Source organism: Microtus oregoni, unplaced genomic scaffold (genome assembly GCF_018167655.1).
Source record: "Microtus oregoni isolate MIOR12 unplaced genomic scaffold, Mior012 000010F_ref0000083, whole genome shotgun sequence".
In the NCBI taxonomy this organism is placed as follows: domain Eukaryota; kingdom Metazoa; phylum Chordata; class Mammalia; order Rodentia; family Cricetidae; genus Microtus; species Microtus oregoni.
This window is the reverse complement of record NW_024543069.1, coordinates 22575235-22589282: the sequence shown is the minus strand read 5'-3', so window position 1 is coordinate 22589282 and position 14048 is coordinate 22575235. Positions and strand designations below refer to the sequence as shown.

General features: G+C 45.3%; 1 pseudogene; it reads right to left on the bottom strand.

Moving 5' to 3' along the window:
- Positions 1-8200: 8200 nt before the first annotated feature.
- Positions 8201-8889, bottom strand: LOC121453039 (annotated as a pseudogene).
- Positions 8890-14048: the final 5159 nt, after the last annotated feature.

The window sequence follows — 14048 nt, the reverse complement described above, 5'->3', positions numbered from 1 at the left end:
CTGAGAAGCTGACAAAGCGCCTAGAGAAAAGACATATCAGCAGTAGGGATTTAGGATAATGAATGAAAGAAAAATTTCTGTTGCTTAGGCTATTTTAAGAATCCGAGAGATGCTAGGTGGTGGTGGCGCACACCTTTAATCCCGCATTCGAAAGGCAGAGGCAGGAGAACCTCTGTGAGTTCGAGGCCAGCCTTGTCTACAAGAGCTAGTTCCAGGACAGCTAGGGCTGTTACACAGAGAAACTCTGTCTCAAAAAACCAAAAACCAGGAGAGGTTTTGGGGGTGGGGGTGGAGAGAATCCAAATCTAAGATAAGAAAGCATCCATGTGTCAGGGCCGATGTTAGTCATACATTGAGCATATCGTTCAGTATGCAGTACACAGAAGGTAATAAACATGTCAAACAGATAAATGAGGTAGATACGTGTTGTGATTTAATAGTGGGGGACCTCGAGGCAAGAGATCCAGCATGGCCTTCTGTGTGTGAGTGGCAGTAGGCAGAAGGCCCATGTGTCATGGGACATCACACCAGTGGCAGAAGCTCCCAATCAGATCACTTCCTGAATGTTTTAAACTTACTAAAGAAGCAGTTTTCTTGTCCTAAGAAAGCAAGCACAAGTAACTGTTTTTTTTTTTTTTTTCAGAACTATCACCCTGCTAACTATATCCCAGAGAAAAGGGGTCAAATACCATGTTATAAAAACAAGTAATTCCTATGTAGCTGCTCTGTGCAGTGAGAACAATGAGGGTGAGAGATGACGTGAGGAAAACCCAGGCTGCACTGACAAGGCCACGACTTCTCCCACAGCTCACACATGGGCCTCGCATACCCCTGCCTGAGACGTCTGCTCTCTGAGCTGTTCTTTCCCAGATACCCTCACAGCTCACTCCCTGGCCACCTTCAGTCTCCTTTCCACCTGCTGCCTGCCCACCAACTCTTCTAGAATGCCTTCTTAAAAAAAAAAACCACAGCCTCCCTGTCACTTCCTGCTTCTACTCCACCTCACCAAATGTCATCACTCACAAGACCATCTACTCCTTCCCAAACAGTTCCACCAGCAAGGGGTCAAGCAGTCAAGAACATGACCCTATGGGACCCATTCTCATTCAAATGACTACAAATGGCAATGGCCTGTTCAGAGTAAGAATTCTTAAAAAGCAGAAGTTGAAAGGAAAAAGCCTTCTTTTAAGTGATGACAGTGCCTTCCAGAACAATACCCATAAATATTCTTAGGAATACAAAAGTAGCCAGTATCAAAAACCCCAATTCAATAGAAATTATCATACATGAAAAGAAGCAAGATTTGCAATGAAAAGAAAAATCAACTGAAGCTGACCCAGAATTAACAGGTGTTAGAAGTAGCAGCTGTAATAAGTTAAAACACTTGTTACGACTACAGGTTATATAGTCAAAGAACAAAATTAAAATGTTGAGGAAATCTCCAAAAAGGCCCAAAATTGAACACCAGAAAAGGACACATTGTGGTCAGAGAGGGAAACCACACTAGATATGATTGCAGAAAAGAAATATAAATTCAAGTGGCAAAGACAGTGAATGTAAAAGCCCAGCAGGAATATCTGAAAATAAAACTACAGGCAACAAAGAGAGCTGACAGCATCAGGAAGGGACCATGGGCCTCCTTAGTCAGCCTAATGTACATGTAATTAAAGTCACTGGTAGGCAGGGAGGAATAAGGGAGATAAAAGAAGAAATAGCTGGATGGCGTCTAAATTTGATAGGAAGTCTAAAGCCACAACACATGGAAGAGCTTGCCGAGTCACAGGCAAAATACATGAGAAGAAAACTGAGTGAGACAAATCCCAAATTTCCCAAAACCACTGAAAAAGAGAAAAATGTTAAAAACAACAGGCCAAAGGTGTGGTGCCTACATAGAGGAACAAAGACCAGAGTGGGAGAGTTCTCGTGGGAGATCAGGGGTGAGAGGACCAATCAGTAGTAGAAAAACGTCTGTCCTAGAGTTGTGTACACACAAGGTATTTTATAAGAAACAGAATGAGATCAAATGTCTTTCAAGTTTACAAAAGTCAAATAAATTTGTAATATGCCCACACTATTAGTATGGAAAGAGAGAATGTGCTTGCTGTTTGTGAAACAGACAGAAAAGTGGTGCCAGGTAATGGCCTCATTGCTTTAGATTCTGTAATAAAAGTGAGTGGCATGAGTTCCAGGAAGGTGGATTTGGGACTTCTGGGTTCTTGAGTTGTTTCTTCAAAGCTCCAGATAACAGTGACAGCGGGGGCTTTTGGTTTCTCAGTAACTGAAAACATGGCTACAATAACTAAGAAAGAATTAATAGACACGGAATTATTTGAGAGATGGTAAAAACTGACATTGGCAGAATATGCTGTCCAGAGTCTTTTAGGAGAGAGCTGTGATGCGCAATTGACAGAGAAGGGCAGACCCTGGAGCTGCAGAGATGGCTCAGCAGTAAAGAAAACATACTACTCCCACAGAAGACCTGGGGTCAGTTCCCAGCACCCAAACGTTGGCTCAAAACTGCAGCTCTGGGGGATCCCATGCCTCTAACCTCAGTGGTCATCTGCACTCATATGTGCATGTCCACACATCCACATGCAGATATACAGGCACACGCATTCATTTAAAATGATGCAATTTAAAGAGAAAGAAGAGCTTGTTTAAATGATACAATTTAAATTGGTACAAATTAAAAAGGAAACCTCGATACCATTAGTAGAGCCACACACTTGCAGCAAACAGACAGGGTTTTCCCGGGGATGAAATCCCCAAGTCCCAGCATCCTCGTGCAGGTGGCACTTAGCAACAGACTGACAATCTGCACAGCAGGGAAGCTCTCGGCTTTCTGATGTTTGGGCTATTTTAATGACTCTGAGTTTCTGGGCTGCAGACTCATTTTGATGCATCGTTTGCCTTCTCTCAGTCTCTGGTGTGTGCTCACTCTGATTGTCAGGGTTTTTTTGTATTACACTCATCCCAAAACATCACCTGTCACTCAAAAAGTACGCATTTTATCATTAGTGCCGAGCGCTGTAAACTTACTTGATTTGTTCATCATGCCCTCTCAGAGGACAGATTTTTTTTATCTGAACACTAGTTCTTTTTAACACAAAGCAAATCTCTGCTGTTTTCCAGCATAGTACAGCTGCCTCTTGCAGCCACATTGCCAGCCCAAGAACTAAATTACAAAGTCCTGGAGAATGAGAGAAGTTATACTGGACCTCTGTCTCTAATGCACACTCTCATTAAAAGTTTTCTCACACTGGTGCTGGGGAGACCACTCAGAGGTTAAGAGCACCTGCTGCTCACGCAGGTTCCTTCACCAACTTGGCTGCTCCCAATCATCCCTAACTCGAGTCCTGGGAGAGCTGCTGCCCTCTTCTGGCCTTGGTTGGTACTGCACACATGTGGTGAAAACACACACACACTCAGGCACACACATTCACATAAAAAAATGTAAAGGTCGTCATTCTTGTCGTCCAAGAGTGGACATGTTTAGCAGGAAGAAGTGATAGGTGTAAGATTGCTCGATAGGTGACAAATGACATCTGGATCATCATGATTTCATTTAAAAACAAATAATAAATTTTGGATCAAGTTCTTGGGTTGCCCTGGAGATCTGAGTCATTAGGGAAAAAATTGGCTTAAGGTGGATTTCTCCTGAGTGTACAGAAGAGACCTGTAGGTTTTCCTGCCTTTTGGTTTCCTGGGAGTGCAGATGTGAGAGAATGTGGGTGTGTTCCACACATCAGAGCATAGAGGAACTCCTGCTTTGACCTCGACTCCTAAGGCAAAACCTCATTTCTCGATGCAAGCCATTCAAAAAACCTGTGTTTTATAAAGAATTATGGAAAATGTTAGTACTCCCTTTTCTGAATCTTATTACCCAAGAGAAGTTGATTCAAGTCTTTCTGTGACTTCCCTACTGTCTGCAATAACAGAAAATCCAGCCGGTTGTGGTGGTGCACACCGGTAGGATTTACTGAAGGAGGAAGAGGCAGGAGGATCACGAGTTCGAGGCCAGCCTGGGCTACACATTTCTGTTTGGATGCTCACCTTCCTAGTCCTGGATGGAGGAGGGAGGACCTTGGACTTCCCACAGGGCAGGGAATCCCTACTGCTGTTTGGACTGGAGAGGGATGGGGGAGCGGGGGGGGGGGGGATGGGAAAATGTGAGGAGGGGAGGAGGTGAAAATTTTTAATTAAATAATAAAAAAATAAAAATTAAAAAAAATCCATAGTAATTTCTGATGTGTCAAAGGTAAAAATATTTTAAACATAACTATTAATAAATATTTATTAGGTGGCAGGTGTTGATTTAAGCACTTCTTAAATATTAATTCATGTTAATCATCATACAACTCCTATTATTAGAAGTATTTGATGATGGCTATCATCCCTGTTTCAGAGGGACTGTGCAAATCATGGTGACATTGAGCAGTAGGGCAGGAAAAGCAATGCTGTCAGGCAAGATTAGTGGGGCAAATTTAATACATGCACTTTGGCTACAGATGAAATTTTTGGACTGAGCTGTGCTACTTATGTGCGCCTAAGAATTCTAACTTGACAAAATTGCAACGAAGCTTTGGGATGTTGTACTCCAATCCACTGGGGACACTTCCTGTTTAGCAGGAATTTCTGACTTTGATAAGCCAACCTTTTCTCAAAATACTTGAGATGTGTGGTGCAACAAAGTTTTCTCCTAAGCTGTTTTAATTTAAAAAAAAATTAACCCAAGTTTGAAGATGATAAATGTGGTGGTTGGAATAAAAATGGCCCCAATAGGCTCATGGATTTGAAGGCGTGGTCATCAGGGAGGGTGGTATTAGGCAGTGTGGCTTTAATGGAGGGAACATGTCACTGGGGATGAGCTTGCAGGTTTCAGAAACTCAAGCCAGGCCCAATGTCTCTTTCCCTTTTCCTGCTGCCTGTCAATCTGATGTAGAAGTCTCAGCTACCTCTCCAGCACTATGTCTGTCTGCATGCAGCCACACTTCCTGTCATGATGATAGTGGACTAAACCTCTGAACTGTAAGCCAGCCCCAATTATATGTTTTCCTTTGTAAGAGTTGTTATGGTCATGGTGTCTCTTCACAGCAATAGAGCACTCACTAAGACAATAAAACTATTATATTAGGAAAGAGGTTTCACTTAAAGAAAAGGGTGTTCTATCAAGAGTCTCCTAATGTCTCTAGTAAGAAAAGCACATTTTTTGTTGTTGTTTGTCAAGATAAGGTTTCTCTGTAGCTTTGGAGCCTGTCTTAGAGCTAGCTCTGGTAGACCAGGCTGACCTCACCCTCACAGAGATCCACCTACCTCTGCCTCCCAAGTGCTGGGATTAAAGGCATGAGCCACTATGGCCCAGCATAGAAAAACACATTTTTTAAAAGTTTAATATATTTAAATCCTTAAAATACATTTCAAATTTTGGAACTTTTATTTAATCAGGTACTAGTTGAAACGAAGGAGGACATAAATCAGAAGAGAGCTGGAAGGAATTATAACTAATCTCTGATTGCTGTGTCTGTGTCTGGAGCCTTTCTTTTCTTCTGTATCACAAAGCTCTTGTAGTGGTCACATAAGATGTCGGAGTGGAGTTTGTTACGATGGGAGGAGAGTTGTTAATCAGCATTGGAGGCGTAAATTTCTACCCTTAAGGTAATGAAATGATGGTGTGGGGAGGGCAGTGTGCACCCAGGCCCCACAGAGACAGTGCCTGTCCCAGTTTGGCATGCTTGGCATGACCTAATCACAAGATGCAAACTCGGAGAGTACAGTTTGGCGTCGCAGGAGGTACAAAGCGCAGTTCCTCTAAAGGGCGTTAGATGCATTAGTCAAATGTGAGTGGTTAACTTGCGAGCAGGCAACGCTGGTGTTCAGAACCCGTCACCACCTGGCCTGACACAGTCAAGTCACGAATATCCGCCCCCTGCGCTCAGTCCGCGCTTCAGGACACTGCACCAGGCGGCTGGAAATCCCTCCTCTCTGCCTGGAGCTCAGATGCACTCAGAGCTGAGGCGATTCGTGCTTCTGCCTGCTGAACCTTGGAAGAGAGGAGAAGATTGCTTTTCCGGCTGGGATTTCTGTTCAGCACCCAGGGACAGGGCAGCTTGATTTGGGGGGTTGGGGGTGTCATTCTAGAAGTGTCTGTCTGCACCAAACCCTGCATCGTAAGAGGCCTCTGCTGCTGCTTTTTCTGAGGGTTACCTTCCTCTGTAAATGACGTATTATTTCCAAAGATAGTATGTTTTTACAATATGGTAAGTGAGGAGAGGCTGTTGTGTATCATATCCCCAGAATTTTATTGCAGAAATGCAAGGTTCCTAGCCACCTAGGCTGGTTGCCATTGAACTCTCAGAACCCAGCAGCTCTAACCCTTTTGGAGACAGCTTCACAAGACCATCCAATGTGTCTGTCTCCACTACAAAGACATCCCCAAAGACAAGCTCTGGCCATTGATAAGCCTCTCTTTTTTGTGTGACCAAGAAGGAAAGGGCATCTTACGTGAGCCAGCCCAGTACCACGTAAAAGATAGGATGTCTTCTAAAGACAAGCATCTCTTCTCCGTCACGCTTGTGCCGTTTTCCTCCCTTCCTCACTCACTGTGACCTCTGAGGCACCAAATTCTCCAAACCCTCAGAGGCTAACAGCGCTTTCAGTGTGGACAAGCCTCCCTACCCCTACTCCCTGCTGACCCGTCTTCCCAACATCGCTGCTCTCTCACGAGCGAATAGCTAATTAATCTGTCAAACAAGATTGATAGATTCTGAAAGTTTATCACTTGTCAGCTGTCATAATTTGCGCCAAATTCATAGATGACATACGCTGTTATTAACACAGTCTTTCATTTAACTCGGCTCACTTTTAAATGAATAATTGCTTTATTGTGATTATAATCACAATTTCTTTGAAACAACAGCTTTGTGGTGTCCTTTATTTAAATGTGTATTCGAAAAAACAATACAGGGGTCAACTTTCCAAAATATGCTCATCCTCACCAGGCCTATGAGCTCACGCCTATAATCCCAGTAGTTTAGGAGGCTAAGGCAGGAGGAGGCAAACTTGAGACCAGACTGTGAGTTCCAGGTCAATATGGGCTGCAATGCTGTTTCTTTTCTTTTCTTTTCTTTTCTTTTCTTTTCTTTTCTTTTCTTTCCAGTTCTAAGATGCTTTATTGACCAGATGAGAAATCAGCTTCAACACAGCCCGTGCTTACAGCCCTCGTAGTGAACAGCCGTACAGCATTGTCTTTTCAGTTCCTGGAAGCATCAAGGCCAGGACCTTCTCTTTCCTCCCTCAGCTCCTGACCTTGGAGCCTGCAAAGGATGGGCAATGTAGCTAGTGAAGGTCCCTAGAGAAGGCTGGAGGGAGAGAAGCAGGACATGGGTCTGGGCTGGGGAGGAGTGAGGACCGAAGGCAGAGGAAAAAGGTATGACATGGAGACAGGCTTCCTCTGCCTCTCTCCACATTTGAGGAACTATCGGGAGTGGCTAGAACACAGCAGAACCCTGGGCTATGCTGACATAGAAACTGTCCCTCCCAGTCAGCAGACCCAGAGTTAGGACTAGAATTAACCACCCCAAGGTCTGGACCACTGATAAATGTGAATGTATGTTCAAAATATTTCACTAGGATCTTCCTTTCCCCATCAAACAGGGAACCTGAAACCTACAGAAGTCAGGCAGCCTCCAGACTCAGATCCTATGATTTGGGTTGTTCTTCGTTCCAGGTGGGACAATACCAGTTCCCCATTCAAAGGCAAGAGGCCAGAGAAAGAGCTCCTTCCTGTGACCCACAACCCTGTCAGCACCCCTGCTTCCCATGGGGACCCCACAGACTGAGATGCCTCAGGTTTATTCTGGAGGGCACTAAGAAGGTCAGCTTCCTTCCCAAAGGAGACTCTCTGGGATCTTACACACCACAGCCTTCCCCAGCTCAACCCTGGCTCCGCCTTCTTCCCTTCAGGTCTGCTGTTTTTCTCCTTTGGGCTCCAAAGATGCGGGTTCAGGTGTCCCGGCCAGAAGAGGGTGGACATTTGGCCTAGGAACAGAGGTCTGTGGGGGTGAAGTATGTGGGGAGGAAACATGGGCTCTCTAAAGGGGTACCTAGACAGAAGTCTCCTAAAGCTAGTGGTATCAAGTGCCATGCAGGAGGAAACCCTTAGTGGGGTAGGAGCTCAGGCAGACCCCTAAACTAAAAGAAACTAGATACCCAAGTCCAAGTCAGTGATGTGTACCAGGACTGAGCAAGAGAATCTTGAAGTGTCCCAGGCTTCTGGGGAGGGATTAATGACAAAAAACACAGGAGTAGGCAGGGTATACAGGCAGCAGTGGCCTCTCTTTGAGTGGACCAAGGCACCAGCTCCTTCTCCAAAGTCAAAACCTCTGGGCCAAAAGCCTTTGGCATAGCATCCTTTACAGTGGATTTTTCCACCAGGGTGGTCCACTCAAGGCTTTAGCCACAGTTGGCACATTGGAAGCAGGACTTACGCCAGGACCTCCCAGCCCCAAACACCTTCTCTACAGCATAGACTGCCTGGCTGCATCCAGGATAGCGCTCAGAGCCGCCAAGCTTCTGGGCAAATTTGGATGTGTTGGGGTTCGTGGTGGTCCTGTGTCCAGGGGACTTCCTCATTCATGACACCCAGAGACTCCCCCTTGTGCGTGCTCAGTGTGCCGGAGCCCTGCCCCTAGCCATAGCCTACTGGCCCATACCACCGTGTGCGCTAGATCTCTTCTTCAGGCACGGCCACGGTGGCGCTGCCCAGATTCTTCATGCAGACCATGCGTAAGGAGCAGAGGTTATGGAATTGTCCTCACACTGGAGCTCCTCAGGAAAGTAGACGATCTTCCGGCACACCCCACATTTCTTGCCTCCTCCCCAGTCTGGCATTGTGGGAGTTGCTGGGAGGCATGGGGCTGACAACACTCCTAAGAAGGGGCCACTGCCTGCACCAGGCTGTGCTCGGTTCTGTTCTCCCTCCACAAGGTATTTCCCGCTCCATGACAACCAGTAGGCTCTGCATACAGTCACAACCCTGCCCTAAAAAGCAAAACAATCGCAACAAGCAACCGTCATGCGCCACGAAAACTGTCTCTTTTCTAGGGCGTGAGATTCCTCTGGCTTTCTACATATAACGCCTGAATTAGAATCTCCAGCCGTTTCCCTCTTCTTGGCGCTCTCACAGTGAAGCCCATTCTCCACACCAACCCCAAGAGATAAGCCGGCTCAGTTCAGTCTGCTCTGTCGGTAAGCTTCAGTGGGTTGTGGCGGCCTTAACCTACCTCCACTGACTCCGCCACCATCCGGAGTAGAAACATTTTCACACTTGTCACTGACATCGTCTGTTCAGACAGAACTTTTCGTTTGCTTTGCATCGGGAGACAACTCAAGGAGCAATAGAGGGAAGAGAGTGTTGTACGCCTGTAGTCGCACGAGAATTTCCCCCAAGGAAAGCTAATGTTTTCCAGCAGAAACCGGGTACAGGCCAGGATGAGTGCTGGATCGTATTGGTGCACACCTCAAGCTTTCCAGCAGTGTTCGACAGCCTGTGTCTCCACACTTCATGATCTGGAAGGCTAGAGAGAGGCTGTTCAGACAGAATTCTTTTTCCCCCTTTTTGGTTTCTCCAGGCAAGGTTTCTCTGTGTAGCTTTGGTGCCTGGAGCTAGCTCTTGTAGACCAGGCTGGCCTCAAACTCACAGAGATCCGCGCCTGCCTCTGCCTCCTGAGTGCTTAGAATTCTTAATTGCAGGCTCCTTCAGCTTTTCTACAGCCCATGGTCCTTCACATCTCCACTTGATTGCTCTGGTGCTGGGACCCTTGACGATGCTTCCCCTTGTCGGATAACGAGCAAGCCCTTCCCCGCCTGTCTCCTGTTCCCCCATCATTGCGCCCTATCTAAGACTCCTGTGAAATTCCCCAAACTGCTTTGTTTTTCTTAACTTGTGTTTCCTGGAAGGGTTCAGATTTTGCCTCTGGTTCAGACATTTGACATTTAGTATTTACATAAGATTCCATAATGGGTTAAATGCGCCAACAAGCAAGAGGTTTGTTCTGCGCATTGTGCAGGAAACAAATCGCTTTACACAGGGTGGATGTTCTAGTAAAAGCCCGTTTCTTGAGCAGCGCCAAGCCTCTTCATGATTTTCTTTCATGACCATGTGACCGTGCTCCCTTTTACCAGACTTTGTCCACGGATTCACTTCCCACAGGGTCGGATGCAAATATTCATCCTTTCCCTATATTCTTTCCTTCCTGAAGAAAGTTAATGATTCATATTTTTAATTAGGTGTGTCTGTGTGTGTGTTTGCACAAGTGCATGCAGGTGTCTGCGGAGGCCGAAGGGGGTCACTCACATTCCTTGGAGCTGGAATTACAGGTTGCTTTGAGCCACCTGACGGGATGCTGGGAATTGAACTCGGGTCCTCTGGAAGAGTAGTACGTATTCTTAACCCCTGAGTCATTTCTACAAGCCTCTTCGTAAAAATTTAACTCAAGGCCTTGCTATGAGGTTTTGGCTGACCTTGAATTCACAATCTTCCTGGGATAACGTGAAACCTTCCGAAACTATAGCCTCTTCATTTACTATATGTAAAATATGTCATAAATGATTGAGAACTCTTTATCTTACTACACTGTAGAACATTATAACTCACTCTTCCCACCTGTTTTTTTTTTCGTGGGTCAATGTGTATGTGCGGTGTCCAGATGGGTATGCATGATTACATGTGTCTGGGTGCACATGTGTGTGACTGCACAGTGTACGTCTGTGCAGGAAAGCCAAAAGTTGATGACAGGGGTCTCCCTCAGTTTCTCTGCACTGTTTTGACTGAGGCAGGTTCTCTGGCTGAACCTGAATCTGTTCGACAGCTAGTCTAGCGAGCCAGCTGCCTAGGACACCTGCCAATGAAGACAGACGGCCGTACCCACCCATCCAGGTCTCGCTCTTGTATGGCCAACACCTTAGCCACTGGGCCAGGTCACCAGTCTGTAACTGTTTCGTTGTTGGGTTTTGGTACCCATTACTAACTTCTCTTCATTCTCTCTCCATCCTGCTCCTCCTAGCCTCTATTAATCATGTCTATGGAGTCGGTGTTCTTACCTTCTTCATGCGAGCAAGAGCATGCAGCATTTGCCCTGCTGCAGAAATTTCTTAGCACCTGTGCCACTTGTCCTTTGTTTATTCGGTTACAGTTGTGAATGAACAGAAGAAAGAATCCTTTGTCTACAATAATAGAGAGTTGTCGATTTATTTTTCTCTCTCAAGTATGGCTTCTTGTGTCTTAAAGGGAGTGCTTCAGAAGGGAGGGCCTCTCTTTGTGATGGAAGGGATGGAGAACTCTGGTTTCTCATTTCCTGTCTCAGCACAATCGTGTTATTTTTAGCAAACTCCAGAATGGCTTCCTTCCTCCTCTGAATGCTTTCCCAATATTTGCTGTGTTCATCTTATAAGAAAGCCTTCCTCAGATGGTCTTTATATCTTGTAGGGAAGCAGCATTTGGGATGCTGGTTTGGAATTCCATCAGCATGATGCAATCAGCCTTTTATTAATCATGCATATTAAACAGATGTTATCAGTGCAGATCCTGTTACATGAGCTGCTTCTAGGCTTCATACTCTCCAGAATCCTGGCATAGCATGAATGATCGGGTGTCTCATTCTGTTGTCTCATTGTCAACATGGCAAAATGCACTGCGTGCAAGATTAGATCAGATTTATCCTGCCCAACATGAAGAGGAAAGAAATGCAGAGCTCCCCACAAACAGGCAAGTTGCCATGTGAAACCTGAAAACATCTCACCACCCCTGTGTCTGCTCTCTGTATTTCCTGTTCCTCAAGACCTTAAACAGAGCCTCTCCTGAGAGAGCTTTTTAATTTTGTCAAAATCCCAGCTATCCTGGGGTCAAGACGATGGTTTTTATCGCCTGCGTTTTCACAGAACATGAGCCTCTCATGGATCTCTCAGCAAATTTTAAGTCCAATCACTATAATTCTCTGGTGCTTTTTTTCTCCGCAGTTCCTGGTGCTGAATTATATGATTGCTTTCTGTGATAAAAACCAGCTTTCCTTTAATTCCTGGGTACAGTTGGAGCAGACAGAAGTGGAGCAGCCATTTACCCATGTACCTAGGTAGAATGAGAAATACCTCCAGGCAGATGGTGGAGATCAGACTCCCTTGCCCTAAGCACAAAGCTTGTGATCTTGGACCAAAAGGCAGATTGCTGCTGTGGACAAAGGAGGCAAACATTCTTTCTATTTTCCCTTTCTGATTCTTTGTGGCTACAAAAAAAAAAAAAAAAAAAAAAAAAGCCGTCAGTGACCCCACACCACTCCCCATACTACCGCCAACAGGAGATTTCTAAGAAAACGTACTCACGTCAACCTCAAGTTTTAAAGTATTCACCAGCAAGCACATCTTGGAATAAAGTCTAAAATTTTCAACACTATTTCAAAATAGTTTCCCGTTAGCCATCCACCTAACTCACCAGCTTCAACCTATGTCTCTTGACTTGAGCTGAACAGAACAGCTTTGGGGTCCTAACCCTAGCATACAAGACTTGGCCGTATTCTAGGCCCTGAGTGTTCATGCCTCATCTGCTCCTCCCACCCTCATATCCCTTACCTGAGTAAACCTCACTCATCTTTTCTGTGGTGATTTGAATGAGAATGGGTGCCCGTAGGCTCACATATTTGAAGGCTTGGTTGGCAGTTGATAGAATCGTTTTAGAAGTATTAGGGGGTGTGACCTTGTTGGAGGAGGCGTGTCACTGAGCGTGGGCTTAAGTTTCAAAAGCCCACACCAGGCGCAGTCTTTCTCTCCCTGCCTACAGCTTGTGGATCCATGATGAGGTCTCAGCTACTGTGCCAATACCATGCCTATCTCCCATGGTTATGCTAAACTACCATGGTAATCATGAACTAATACTTTAAAACTGTAAGCAAGCTTCCAATGGAATGCTTCCTTTTGGAAGTTGCCTTGGTCATGGTGTTTCTTCACAGCATTAGAATGGTGACTCAGACATTCCTTGTCCCTGCTAAGATATGGCTTCCTTTTCATAGCCTTTTCCTGACCTCCCAAGCTGAGTTTTAGCTTTTCCTCTGTGCTCACCTGAACCCCAACATTTAGCTCTGTTACATTGCTGGTTACATGCACTCATATTCTTCTTGTTAACTCTCCCACAGTCTTGGCCGGTCTCTTGTCCTCTCTGTAGCCTTGTTCAACACAGTGCAATCATTCCGCTCTGACAACTGTCCAAAACCAACAGTAGATTACACAGACCAAGAGCTTCCTGACTTCCAGTGTTTGGTAAAACTCCCCTCCAACTTTACCATTGTAGCTATCATTGCATTATTCTGGGATCAAAGTTGATTTTCCGCACTGAGCAGTTAAGGCTTATAATATCCCATGCTGAAGCCTCCTTCCCCAGATCTGTGAAGGTGCTAGTTGCCTAGACTGGCCGAATCCACACTGCTTCCTCTTTCTTTCCTTCCATGCATCTCATCGCTTGCTTCTTTATGGTAGCCTGTGTTTATTGTAGTATTACGTGTTCAGCCTAATCCTTAGTTAAACCGAGCTTTCCCTGAGCACAAAGACCAGTCCTTATGCTTCTTATGAGATGTGGCATAGAATCCAGAAGAAGGTTCGTCAAAGTGTCCATCTGGCTAGGTTCACAAACATGACTGCAACAGTAGTAATAATAAGAATAGAGAGCTAATTTTCAAAGATGATCAATACTGGTCAGGATGGAGCTCCTAATGTTCTCTAAATGACAGCTAGGATTGTGGATCTTCCTTAGGAAGCCAAAGACACCAGCATGTGTCAAGGACCACTGTGTGCCAGGTAACATAATGTGTGTTAGCTTATTACACGCTCTCAACAACCCTTAAGGAACACACTTCCCTGTATTGGAAAGCTAAGAAAATGGAGGTTTACTGGTGGTAAGTGCAGTGTCTCCCAAGTTCCTTGCAGGGGGAAGCTGCAGAAGCAAGCTTAATGTGTCTTGGTGTTCCTAGGGCCGGATCATTACCAGCAGTATGAATATATAACAG